Below are 13,629 nucleotides of genomic sequence, written 5' to 3' on the forward strand. Positions count from 1 at the left end.
TTGTGCCCCAGAGAACGGGAAAGGGGACACACGGTGAGACGTGGTTGGCCGGGGTCTGTGTGCGTCACTGGTGTGGCCCTAGGTGAGCCTCTCTGAGGAGACCTGAATGTTGAGAAAACCCCAAATTCAGACATCTGATGGAACAGCATTCCAGGCAGAAGGAACAGCCAGTGTGGATGCCCTGAGGAGATGGAGACTGTGATGAAGATTCCATCTGTGATCAAAAGGACTCAGTTCAGGCCTAGAGCAGTGAAGTCTGGCAATGTCCAGACTTCCCTTCCCCCATTTCATACCTCAGTTCCTGGTTCTGCCCTCCCGTCACCAGAGTGGTAATCCACTCCCATTCCAACAGGCACAAGAGCCCCTCACCAGCCCCGGGGACCTTGGACAAGGCCTTCAGCTCCAAACCTCGTTGTCTTCCTCTGTAAAATGCTGGTAATGATACACTACCTCCTGGGGTTGGTGTGAGGTTCAAAGGCAGCCTTTTCCCAGGCCGAGAGGGAGATCCCTCATATTCACGCCCCTCTGCCTGAAATGCCACATTCCTCCCTTTGGGAGGCCAGAAGATGGTCAACAAATGTTCAGGGCTGGCGGCGGGCAGCACATTTTTTAAGTTTCCTTTTTTTGTTGTTGTTATAAAATTAATACATGATTATTGATTTTAAAATGTTCCACATAATCTAGGAGTGCATAGAATATGAAATTTTAAAAAACCTCCACCTCTCCCCCTTCCCATACCATTTCTACCTCCTGTTCCCTTCCAAACTTTTCCATAAATAGCAAACATGTAAATGGTTCTTGGTTTTCATTTTTAACAAACATGAGAACATATCTGCCTTTTTAACTTAATGTAATATAGACATCTTCCCTTATCAATAATCCCAAGGTAGAAATTACAGCCCATTTTAGTGACAAGAGAACCAGACTTGGGAGGGGAAGTGTTTTGCTCAAGGTCACGTACTGGTGAGGGGCAGAACAGGGGCTGGGAGCAAGTCCATCCAAGTCTGGAGCTGAACCTATGCGGAGCTGTCCGGAGCATCTCTGCAGGGTCTGGGAAGAGGAACCTCTTTCTGGAGGCAAAGGGCTGAGAGGGCAGCCGAGAGGAGCAGATCTTTCCAGCAGGAGCAGGTGGTAGGCTGACAGGGTTGCTGGTGGGACTTGTTGGACAAGGAGAAGCCCAACCAGGCGTCACGTGAACACTTTCAGGTCCAGGCAGGTGAGAGCAAAGATGCTGGGACGGGGAGAGCTCTAAGCTCAGCTGCCTCTGCTGCTTCCGCCAGGTTCCCACCGGCCACACTTGTCTTCCTGATGACATGCTTGTTTCCCTGTCTGTCTGAGCCAGCAGGAAACTGTCTGTCTGTCTGAGCCAGCTGGCTTTCTGTCCGTGGCTCCATGTGAGCACATAATCAGTATTTGCCTGTCTCCCACCCTGTATGAGTTCAGAGACATCAGGTCTGATGAACTCCGGGATCCCCTGAAGCACCATAGTAGAGAGTCGTTCAACATCAGCTTGGATGACTCCAGAGATGGGCAGCTCATCACCTACCAAGGAAGATGGTTCTGTCTTGGGTGCCATAATGGTTGGGTGGATAGCGGAACAAGCTTAGGCTTTGGAGGCAGACCCAGGCGTTGGCGGAGAGGATGGAAGAGATAGTGAATGTAAAGTCTCTTCTACCATGTAGGAGGGGACGGAGGGATGAGTGAGCCTCAGTTTCCTCTCTGGTTTCCTTTGGCTCAGCATTTATCTAACGGCAGGCACAAACTATTCTGAGGCATGACATTAATTTAGTGGGTTCTGATCAGTATTTTACAATAGAAATAGGCTAGAAAAGACCAGCATGCATCTCAAGCAGTTAAGGATAAGACTTGCTTCTGAAATTGTTCACTGTCAGCCTGGGGGGCAGCATGCTGGTGCAGTGGCACAAAGGGGTGGGGGCAGGGGCCTCCGGCAGCACTGAGGGTGGCCTGGAGGGGCTCCCAGGCTCAGGCGCTTCTTCCTGCCCAACCCGCACCAAGCAGGGGGCCCCCCGGGGTGGTGGGAATGAGGAGATCTTCTCCCCTCTCCCTGGTGCATCCAGTGGGCTCTGAGCAGCCCCATAAATCGTCTGCCCGGAGTCAGGGGCATAGAACTCCCTGATTTATGCCCTGCCAGGCCCGCCCCCCTCTGCCTCCCTCCTGGGCTTTGTGGGGCCAAGGCCTGGCAGGCTGCTGGCTCCAGACAGCCCCAGTGGTTGCCGTGGTGATCGGTTCAGGCTGGGCCATTCTCTGCGCTCCTGCCCGTCCCTCTCTCACACGCTCATCAGGGCTGGCTTCTTAGCAGCACCAATGGGGCTTCTCCTCCACCAGCCTGGTCCTTGCCAATGGGTGCCACCGTGTCCAGTGGGGTCTGAGCATCCATCAGAGCACCCCGAGATCAGGCAGCATGGGGTGCTGGGCAATTACTTAGCTAGCATCCTGTGGGCCAGGACTGGAAACCTGCTCCCACGTCAAGACTGTCAATCACAGCACCCAGTCCAGACTCATTGTCAAGAATCAGCGAGAGTCCCAGGGCAAGTGCTGGGGCCATTTCACTGGCCCCGAAACCTTTGTAAGTCTCCTGCAGTCCATCTGCAAAGTGGGTATAACACCATCCCCGTTAACTGCTCTCTCCCAGGGACCACAGCCATGTGTGCCACAACGGGCTCCAGAACCGTGTGCGCATAAACGAATCTCCAGGGTTGTTGTAAAGACCCCTAAACGAGGGTATGAACATGGGGGAGTGAACGATGGTCACATATCCTCGGGCACACCTGCCATCAAGATCTGGGGGTTCGATTCCCCTCCCCTCCAATCTAAACTGGTCCTTATGCTCGTCTGTACCTTGCACAGTATGGCGGGGTAGGTCAGAAGAGACTTGCGGCTTTGCTCTGGCCTCGTGGAGCCCCCGGCCACCCAGTAAGAACCCTGACAGCCCTGAGGACGCTGGGCTGGAGAGGCCCTGTGGAAAGGGTCCCGAGTCCCCGAGAAGACAGAGAGGGGATGCCCGACCAGCCCCCCAGCTGCTCCTGCCGCAGGTGCTGGAGTCATCCCGGCAGAAGCAGAAACGCGCTTGTCCCCGCTGAGACCTGCCCAAACTGTAGATTCATGAGAAAAATAAATACCTGTCATTGCTTTAAGCCATCGAGATTTGGGTTGATTTGTTCTGCAGCGTGGTTATTTTTTTATTTTTTTTTTTTTAGAACAAAAAAGATAAAGCCCTGGCCGCATGCCTAGCACGCAGGCGTTCCGTAAAGGGCAGAGGCAACCAGAGTCACAGTCAGAGTACTTTTGTTGCCAGGGAGCAAAACAGCCTAATTATTCAGAATCAAGGACGAGGAGGCAGATTGCCTGAGTCTGAAAGCCCATTGCCAGTCCTGCAATCCTGGACACTTACTTCCCCTCTCCCGGCCTCAGTTTCTCCCTTTGACAGTCGACCCCGTTGTGGGGTTCTTGAGCAGAACGAACGAGCTGATGTCAGCAAGGCGCCTGGCACAGATGAAACGCCAGGGTCCGCATCCTTCCCTGCTGCTTGACATTTCCAGTGCACCCCCTCCGTTTGCAAGACCCTCAAGGGTCAGAGCTAGAAGGAACAGACCATTATGTGCAGCCCTCCATCGTGCAGATGGGACTGGATTGCTGGTGGAAGCTTTGAGTTATGATATTTTTATCTTTATAAAGAGTTCTGGGTGGCCTGTCTGAAAGCCAGATAAATAATGCCCATGACAATGGAGGAGTTGAAGGGGGAGGAGGAGAACTTGCCAGTGGAGCTCACCTACATCATCGCTTCCAGAAACAGCCCAAGGGATAAATTCTGTGAGCTCCTGGGGGTGGGGGGTGGGGCGAGGGAGGTAGGGAAGCTGCCTGTTGGACACCATCAGGATCTTCCAGATCATTTGACCCATCCTCTTGATGTCCCTACAGATTCCAGAGAGGGACAGTTTCTTGCCCAAGCTCACACAGAGGGTCACCAGGACCCAGAGCTCCTGCCTCCCAGCCTGGAGCTTTCCAGGCCCCTTCCAGGCTCAGAAGCAACAATTTCAGGGGAAGCATTACTTAAGAAGCTTTCGGGGGTGGGTTTTGTCCCCTTGCTGCCAGCCTACCGTAGGCTTCCTTGGGCTACAATTCCCAACATGGGACTCTTGGCTCTTATTCACTCCCTTCCAAATGTTAGCATCAGATGAGGAACTCTGGGGAAGACAGGGGATGCTAACCAGTAAACCCATCTCCAGGCAGTTTTACCGGTCCCCTTTAGCAGATGGGAAAACAGAGTCTGCTCCCCTCAGAAAGGACCATAGGAACTCTTCCTTGGACAGAACAAACAGCAGATATCCATCTAGGGGGTACACTTACCTCTAAGAACACTGGAACCCCCCTTGCTCAAAAATGACCCCTTTGGTCGCCTTTTCCCAAGGCTGGAAATCTGCTTTTGGAGTTTGCTGCTTTTGCACAGGGAAGGCGTTCATGGAAATGCCGCTGGCCACCCTGCCATTGATCTGATTTGAAGTCATTGACTGTGGCCTTGTCACTTGTCTCCCACGTGACCCCCTGAGGTCATTTTACCTTTCTGAGCCTCAGTTTTGTCAGCTGTGAAGTGGGGGTCCTCACTGGACCACCCCCGTAAAGGTGAAATGTGATGTTTTAGCTGTGGCTTATTGTGTAACAAACCACCCTGGAACTTACTGATTTCAAATGCAATAATCCTTGGTTTTGCTCGTGAGTTTGCAGTGTGGGCAGAACTCGGCAGAACTCAGCAGCTGGGGCTGGTTGATTGGGGCTGGGGGTCCCTGTCCAGGATGGAGCAAGTCACCTGACCGGTAGTGGGTCTCTCCCCTTGGGGCCAGCTTGGGATTCTTCAGACTGTGGGGCCTGGGCCCCCAAAGTGGGCGTCTGAAGGGCGGGAAGCTGGTTTAAACCTGGAATGCGTTCTAGAAGCTCTTCCCTGGCATTTTCTCAACCCAGGACCCGGTGGTCCCAGAGCTCAGATTCAAAGACAAGGAAAACAGGGGGTAGCATTTACTGTAATTGCTACGAAATATTTATGTCATTATTTCTCGGCATCTGCTTTCCTTCCTTCCCCTCCCTCCCTAGATTGTCTTATTCCTTGCTGTATCCTCGGAGCCTACAACAGCGCCTGGAAGTTGCAAGGGTTTCAGTAAATAGGATTAAATATACGGACGGACAGATGAACGAGCGCCTCTCCCTGACACTCCAGCCTCGGACCCCAGCTGCTCAAGCAGGGCTGGGAAGGCAGCGGTTATGGAAAGGGGCCCTGGCTCCAGCATCTGAGGCCTGGGCCTGGCCCCGAGTCTGGCCCCAGGCTGCTAGGTGACCTTGGGCAAGTCACAAACTTCTCTGTGGGTGTCGGCAAAACTAATAAAACCAGAACCTGGCTTTTCAACTTGTATCATCAAAAACCCCCGCCTATGACTTGCTTTAATTAAGATAAGAGCGCAGTGAAATGTTTGGACTTGCTGTTCATTCTTTGATGTTCGGCCCTTTCTGCTGTTGTTTTGATGTCAGGGGCTCAGAGGACGGGGCTCGGGTTCTTGGCGCTCGCTGGCGGGCGGCCTGCCGTCTGCTGTTTGCCTTGTTAAAAGCACTTATGATCTTAATAAAGTGCGATGGATGCGGCCTCCCCGGGGGCCAAACACTTTCCCTTCCCTGTGTTCGCAGCGCTTCTCTGCAGCACTCGTGTCTGATGTTTACGGAGCGTCAACACAGTGCTAGGTCCCCGGCCAAGTTTCATTTAATCCTCAAAACAACTCTGTGAGAGAGGGGCTGCTCTTGTCCCCATTCTAGGCAGGGGCACAGAGCGGCCCTACGAGGCACAGGGACCCAGTCTCAGGCCACTGGGAAGTCAGCTGGGACGTGGAGGCGCCTGGATCTGGACCCTGCAGGGCCTCCCCGGGGGGGCTGCTGCCGGCCCTGGCCTGAATAAGAGGCTGACAGGGAGCCTAGTCACATAGAGGGCAGGAAGCAGGTGAACCTTGGTCTTTAGGTTTGCTCAGGGCCCGTGTCTGTCACTGGAGACAGATGACGGGCCCAGGAGGTGTTGTTTCTGTGACCCCCATTTTATAGTTGGGAAAACTGGGGCTTAGAGATTTTACAAGGGAGATTGTCTTCAGGAAAGGGTGATGACCAGGAAAAGGAAGCTGGGGGCTCTGGCCTTTTGATTGGCATCTTTCAAGGTTAAGTCAGGTGAAGATGTGCGTCTTTGCTGGTGTGTGAGACATTGGCAGAGCTGACCTTGCTTGGCATCTTACTATAAACAAAGCCGGTGGAAGGGACACGGGCGTGCCCAGGAAGATGCAATGATGTGCATCCGTACCCCTGGTTCCCAGAGGGGTCTAGGAGATGCTGATGGGGGAGGGGGGCTGTGGGGCCTCCGGGGAGCTCAGTACTCTTTCCCGGCCCTCTGCTGAAGCCGCGGGCATCTCCGCGAGTGCTGACAACCCAGCAACGTCCCCCAGCTTCCATCCCCTGCAGCAGCAGCAGAAATTCCGTTCTGTGAACAGCTTCTGGAAGGAGCGCAAGCTGTGGAGGCGGGGAGGGAACGTCACTCTTGAGGGCCCTTTGGGGCAGTGTGGGAGATTTGGGTTTGCCTTATCTGCAAGACGGAACAGACCCTAGCCCTACCAAGCTGCCAAGCTCCTGGCACAGTGCCAGACACCCCCAAGAGCAAAGCAGACTTGTTCATTGGGAACTGAGGGCTGTGAGGGGTGGGGATCCCTCACGGGAAACCCCGAATGTCCCCAGGCCTCACCGGCCTGCAGGTCCCCAGGAGGTTACTCTGACATGAATGCTCAGATAAGGAAGGTTCTTACAGCTCCCCTCCCCCTAGAATCCTCTCCCCACCCCCAACCAGAAGGTTCTCTACTTCTCACATCTCCCAAGGAGGTGCCCTACCCAGGGCGCCTGGGAACAGGTCTGCTCATATTCTTTCCTTTTCTTTTTTTAAGTAAGTTCTATGCCCAGTGTGGAGCCTACCATGGGGCCTGAACTCACGACCCTGAGATCATGACCTGATTGTGACCAAGAGTTGGTCCCTGACCGAGCCACCCGCACCCCCCTCCCCTACCATATTCTTAACATCTTATTAAGGTGCCTTATTACTCCCTCAGTCATGTCATAGGTGATCCTGGGGAAAAGCCTCTCCAAGTGTGTTCACCCCCGCCCTCACTGACCTTGAGCTTCTAGGTGCCACAGTGGCCATGGGGCTCACAGCGACATGGGCACAGGGTGGGGGAGGAAGGGGCTCACCCCTCTTCAGAATTTGTCACCTGGTCCCTACAGACCATACCTGAGCCCTGGGTCTTTCACGGTCTCTACGACAATGGCTTGGCCAGCTACCTCTCCCATTTTTTCCTCCATGAAGGTCAAAACCAGTGCTGGGGCAGAACCACCTCTGCTTCATGGCCCTCACTGCCCCATTCCTGGACCCCGAGTGCTCAGCCCCTCCCTCTCCACACAGCCTGACCTAGAGAGGACCCGCCAGCCTCCCACCAGCCAGACTACCTCCCGGCAGAAGGGTGTCTGCCCAGCCCTCCTGCCGGAGAGGGCCAATGGCGCTGCCAGACGGTTGGACCCCCAGCCCGAATGCCCCAGGGCAAGGCTCTTCCCTCCCTGGGCCTCTGGGTCCCCATCTGTGGGTGAGATCATGCGCCAGGCCCCACCCAGCTGGACCATCTGAGGCCCGGTGTCTCCTCCACACCTAAGGCAGCCAGTGGAGCCGGGGCCACCCCTACCCCAGTCCCTCTCTCCCCCTGCTCAGGCCGGACTGCCAGGACAGCCGGGAGGCCCTTATCACCAGGCCCATCTTCATTGTTTGCATAGCGCTCATTTCCCCTCGGCTAAGAAAACATGTTTGCAAAATCAGATTTCCCTGGAAAGCCGGCAGGTTAAAAGGAAAGGAAACTGTTTGAATTCTGTGAAGTAGGGATCTGAAGGCATGGACTGACCTCTGGGATTGCCCCCCCCTTCTTCTGGGTCCCCTTGATTAGAGGAAGTGGCCGGATCCCAAATTCCAACTCTTAAGTAGCCCCCCACATGTCCTCCAAGTCTATTCCAGAACCCCCAGGCAGCTGAAGACTAGAGAAGCTTAGAGCTTTCCTTTGGGTCATACAGAGTGGAGACTCCCCCTCTCTAGAACCTTCAGTGGCTCCTCATTGCTGGTCTGGTCTCCCATGTGCAGCCTGGTGTTTGAGGTCTTTCTTCTTCCCTTATGAGGACCATTAGTCCTCATCCTATATTCCTCCCTGCATCATGTCTGCCATGAGGACACGACCCCCAACCCATTCTCCTTCTGTCCAACTCCCTGTTACTCCTCAGGATCCCACATAGATCATGCCTCCTCCAGGAAGCCTTTCCTGACCAGCACTGCCCACAGGATGCCCCCTCTCTGCAGGGCCCTAGCTACACCACAGCACAGTTGGGTCACATCCCCTCTGTACCTGCCTTCTCCCAACCACTGCCACACCAGTGCCCAGCTAGATGCCTTCTTGATCAGAGCCTGGTTCCTGCTCCCCAGAGCTTGCCTGGCCTGCTCACAGCAACCAGGGGCCACCAAGGAGAGAATCAGAGCATTTTCCGCTCTGTGACCGACAGCGGCCACAATCTGCCTCAGGACCTCGTCCTGGGGCTTTTCTGTAAAAGTGACTTTTCCTGGTATTAAAAGTGAGTAAGTCACAGGTGCAGGCCCACAGGTGCAACTCTGCAGCCATGAACAAGATGAGATAGATCTTCTTGTGCCCCTAAGGAGAGCTGGCCACGATGAAACGCTCAAGCTGCAGAAAGAAAGGTACATATGATCCCGTTTGTTTTTAATTTAAAAAACAAAACACCTGTGATGGCTCACAGGTGTTCAGCCCTGATCTAAGCACGTTGTGTGCATTAACCCCCCGCCCCACACCCCACCGGCCCTCATGTCGATCCTATGTAGCAGGCACCATAGTTTTCCCATTTTACAGATGAGCAAACTGAGGTTAAGAGAGAGGCTTCACATGCAGGGTACAAGCAAGGTCAACCCCCACACCGTGCAGTCTTCTCTGTGTTCTCTAGGCCATTCTGTGTTTCTGTGTACACATAACCCAAGATACCGAGAAGTTGGGAACGACGTTCTCTAGGCCTGGAGTAAGAGTAGGGTTTGGAGGGGGAAGCGTGGAGAGAGTTGTATTTCTTCTTCTTATATTCTGTATTCTTGGGTGGTCACAAATAATATAATTTCAAATGAATTTTAGAAATAGAGAAAGCAGCATGTACTCATTGTAGAAAACTCAGCAAAGAGAAGAGAAAAGCCCCACAAACCAGAGTCAGCCTGGTTTCTGACTCTGGCAGGGAAACCTGTTTGGGGCCATGGGATTCTGGAAGGATCCCCACTGAAACGGGTAAGTAACTATGATAGTCCAGGTGCAGGGCATCGGCAGGGGGAGCTGACATCAGCTCCATGTAAGAGGCACTTTCTAACTGGTCAGAGCTCTTCCACATGGAACATGGCAGCCACGCTCAGTGGTGAGCTGCCTGTCAGTGGAGGCATGCAAGCTAATTCCACATGCTGGATTGACACTGAGCTGTCTGCTAAAAATCTCATGTGAGTTAGCCTGACCTTTAACCCGAGCTGGGCAGGAAGAGAATGTTCCTGCGAGGATGGAGCCTAGTGCTGGCTGGTTAAAATACAACAAATCGTTAGAAGACAAAGAAGAAGAGGCTTAAAAAGATGAAGCAGATGGAGACTCGCAGAATTCCTCGGCATATATGGTGTTGTGATTTCAGAGCCTTCCTTCATCTTACAGAGGAGAAAAGAAAGACCCCAGGGGTACGGACTTGCCCAAGGGGATATGGACTTGCCCAAGGTCACCCAGCTGGTCCACCTTCCCGACTCTGGCCTGGTGTACCACCCACACGCAGGTGTTTCCACAGCCATTGCTCATCTTCCTTGCAGTGCCCGACAGCTGGCAGAGGCTCTGGCCCTCCACAGAACAGAGTCTGAAGCCCTCAGTTCTAGTCCAGCTCTGGCTTGACGTGCCACGTGTTGATGAGCCCGACCCTGCTCCCCTGGTGCCCGGTTTGATACCACCCAGTTCTCCACTCTGTCTGTGACCCGCCCAGGCTCCTCAGTTTTCCCAGTGTGTCCCCTGTCAGCGGGCCCCAAGGAGTCCTCAGTGGGACACGGGGGAGGGGAGGCCCACGGAGGATCGGACACCCCGACACTTGGACTGTTCCTTTATTCTGTGCAGATTTATAGGGGTGCGTTCCTGAACTCTTGTTCACTGTCCACAGTCCAGCACATGGTCTAAAAACAACAGACCCGATGAAAGAGATCTTGCCCGCAGATGAAAGCAGAAGGGAAACTGGCCTCCCACAGCCCCGGCCTGGCCCTGGGCCCACTGCACGCACTGGTCAAGGCCAAGTCAGGGCTGCAAACTATGGAGAGGCCTGGAAAAGGTGCCTTCCCACCCAGGGCTCTAGGGCTTTGAGGGATCCTGGGTGCTAAGCCTCACATAAGGTACTGAGGGAGGCAAAAGGGAAATGGAGACCCACGCCCTGTCCAGGGGCAAAGGGATTCCCATGCCGGGAAATGGAACTTGGCCAAGCCCAAGTTAGGTTGAAGATGAATGACCCCCAGGGGCTACCCCTCCAAATGCCGTCTGGCTTCTCAGCTCATTCACCCTGCTCTTGCCACTTGGGCTGCCTCTCTGTTCTTAAACTCAGCAAAGTCGTCCCCCCCCCCCCCAGGGCCTTTGCATATGCTGCCCCCTCTGTCTGGAGCACACTTGTTCCCACCTTTCACAGGACCTCTCATTTTTCAGGCCTCTGATTAAATGTAACCCCCTAGGGGGGCCTCTAGCTAGTAACCCTATCTGTTTCCCAGTTCAGCACTCCTTCCTAATGGCACTGGATGCAATCTATCATGTGTTCTAATGATTTATCTGTAAGATTCCGGAGGATGAGCCCTTTCTTTTATTTTTCTGGGTCAAGGGGGCCAGTTCTGTCACCAACTCACTATTTCAGGGTCAGGCGTCAGCTCCCTGGATCATAGCAAATAATACCGAGCTCCTGTCACACTATGACCCTATTTAGTCCTTACAGCCACCCAGAGATGGAGGTGCAAGTAGTAGCCCCATTTCAGAGATGAGAAGACAGAGGCCGACCAAGATTTATGTGCCTTGGCTACAGCCCCCAAGACAGTCTGCTGTTTACACACATCCTGCTCACCTTCGGGCCCCTGGGGTGCTTCCTGGGCGAGGACTGTGGTGCAGGAAATCAGCCAGAGCATCAGGCTGGGATCACGCCTTCTAGTGACGATGTCTCTTTACTCCTGAGCAGATGTTTCTCTGGAGCGGGAAGGCAGGGGATCCAAAGAAAGGGAAACAAGAGCTGGCTGTGGGGCCATGGACGCGACAAGGGGACATGGGGGAGGTCCAGGCTTTCTCTGCACAAGTCCCACCCCGCTGGGACCCCTCTGACCCCTCCTGGTCTGCAGAGTGGGGCCTCTGGTGTTGCCAAGGGGCGGGAATCAGACCTTTCCCTACTGCAGGTCGGAGGAAGGTGGTGGGCGGGAAGCTGGCAGCCATGCCCTGGGAGCCACAGCTCAGCCCTACCAGGAGCATCTCTCACACCTTTGTGCACCTTTGGTCTGGATGGTTCTCAGAAGGAGGCAGCCTGAGAAAAGAATCAGGAGCAGGGACAGGGACTTCTAGCCTGAACCTGTGCCTGGTGCCTGTGGGCTGGTTTTCTGTTTTTCTTTCTCTCTCTCTCTCCCTTCCTTTTTAAAAAAAAAAAAAAAAAAGATTTTGTTTATTTGCCAGAGAGATAGAGTATAAGCAGGGGGAGAGGCAGGCAGAGGGAGAAGCAGTTTCCCTGCTGAGCAAGGAGCCTGATGCTGGACTCGATCCCAGAACCCTGGGATCATGATTCGAGCTGAAGGCAGACGCTTAACCAACTGAGCCACCCAGATGTTCTTTACGGTGTCCTCTTGTCTTCTACATATGTTGAATTTTTCTATAATGAAAAGTAAAGAATAGAGAAAGGAAGAAAGAAGGGAGGGAAAGAGGCGGTATGCATAATGGAATTTTATTTTTTTACTTAAAGAAGGTGTGTGTGTGTGTGTGTGTTGTGTGTGTGTGCGCGCACGGGCGCGTGTGTGTGCGTGTGCGTGTTTGTGTATAAAGAAAGTCTGGGAGGATGTACACAAAAATATTAATGATGGTTCTCTCTGGGGGAATTATGGACAAGTTTATTTTTTCTTCATTACACTTTTTATGTTCCTAATTGCGGGAAAACCCCCCACAGCTATTACGGAAAGAAAAATAAAGGGAATGTCTTGGGTCCTGGAGTCCCCTCCCCCGACTCAGCGGCTCCCTGGCTTTGCTCTGACCACGTCACCTCGCTGAGCCTCCTGTCCCGGCAAAATGGGAGGGTGTGGGATGTAGTGAGGCCAGAAAGAGCTGGTCCCACCTCCCCTGGGAGCACTCAGTCCCTTGGGCACTGCCCTTCCCCCGCCCCACCCCGGACACACACTCAGGAGCTCAGAGACAGAGGCACCAGCCCGCACACACCTGCACACCAGCTCAGGGGACACGCAGGCCCCGGAAGGACAGCCAGACTTTTCGCCCCCCAGGCTCCCATCTCGCCAGCACACCAATGCCCTCAAGCCATGTGCACAAACGCACACGCACGCCGTGTGCCCGTGCGCACACTCGCTGTAACCTGTGTGGGGTGAGAGGAGAGAGCCCCATCGCTCTCCAAGATAAACACAGGAAGTGAGGATCCCATAGTGTCAGGGGAGGTTGGAGACATCCATAAACTCCAGGCCCGGGCGGTGGGTGGGTAGGAGGAGGAAGAGGGGCCCCGGAGAAGGGAGGGTGGGTGTGGGAGTCTGGGCAAGGGCCTGAGTTTGACATCTGCTGTCTTGGGTTCAAATGTGAAAAGTTGAAACAGTGACTAAGCTTGGGGGCCGTCTCAGCTCAGTCTGTCTGTCTGTCTGTCCGGGACAGCACCTCCCACCTCCATCTGACTGCTTGTGCCCCAGCCCAGGGCTCAGTAAACCATATGTCTGGGCCAGTGGGAGGCCTGAGGGCCCCCAGCCGCCGCCCCACCCCCCAACACCCTGGGAAGCCAGAACCTGTGCTCAGCAGAAGTCTGGGCAATGAATGAGCACATGGAAAGAAACCGTCATCCAGATTCCGGGATGCTCCATAGACCAGCGCAGGCTTCACGGCCCAGCTCATATCTCCGAGACCTCAGCCCCCGGGGGCAGTTGCCTGAGCCCCTCCCCACCCCAGCCTTCTCCTCGGGTCCCAGGGTACAGGAGATTGGGGTCTCTGGCCCGGCCGGGGAGCAGAGGGCATGGTGGCCACCAAGGGGCTGTGCCGGGGAAGAGTTTTGGATGCATGAGGAGTCACTGTGTGCCAGGTCCTTTACATCAGCCTTAAATACTTTTCTGGAACAAAGCAAGGACAGCAGGAGAGAGAAGGGGGCGTTTTCTTGTTTCCTCTCCACCACCCAAGCATCCTGGGTTTGCCACGAAGTCAGCGGCCCCGTCAAGGTCATGGGACCACAGGCAGCTGCCTCCGATCCGCAGCTCGCACTCTTCCTTAGGGACCCCATGTCCCC

The sequence above is a fragment of the Mustela lutreola genome, chromosome 10 (genome assembly GCF_030435805.1).
Source record: "Mustela lutreola isolate mMusLut2 chromosome 10, mMusLut2.pri, whole genome shotgun sequence".
NCBI classification, from domain to species: Eukaryota; Metazoa; Chordata; class Mammalia; order Carnivora; family Mustelidae; genus Mustela; species Mustela lutreola.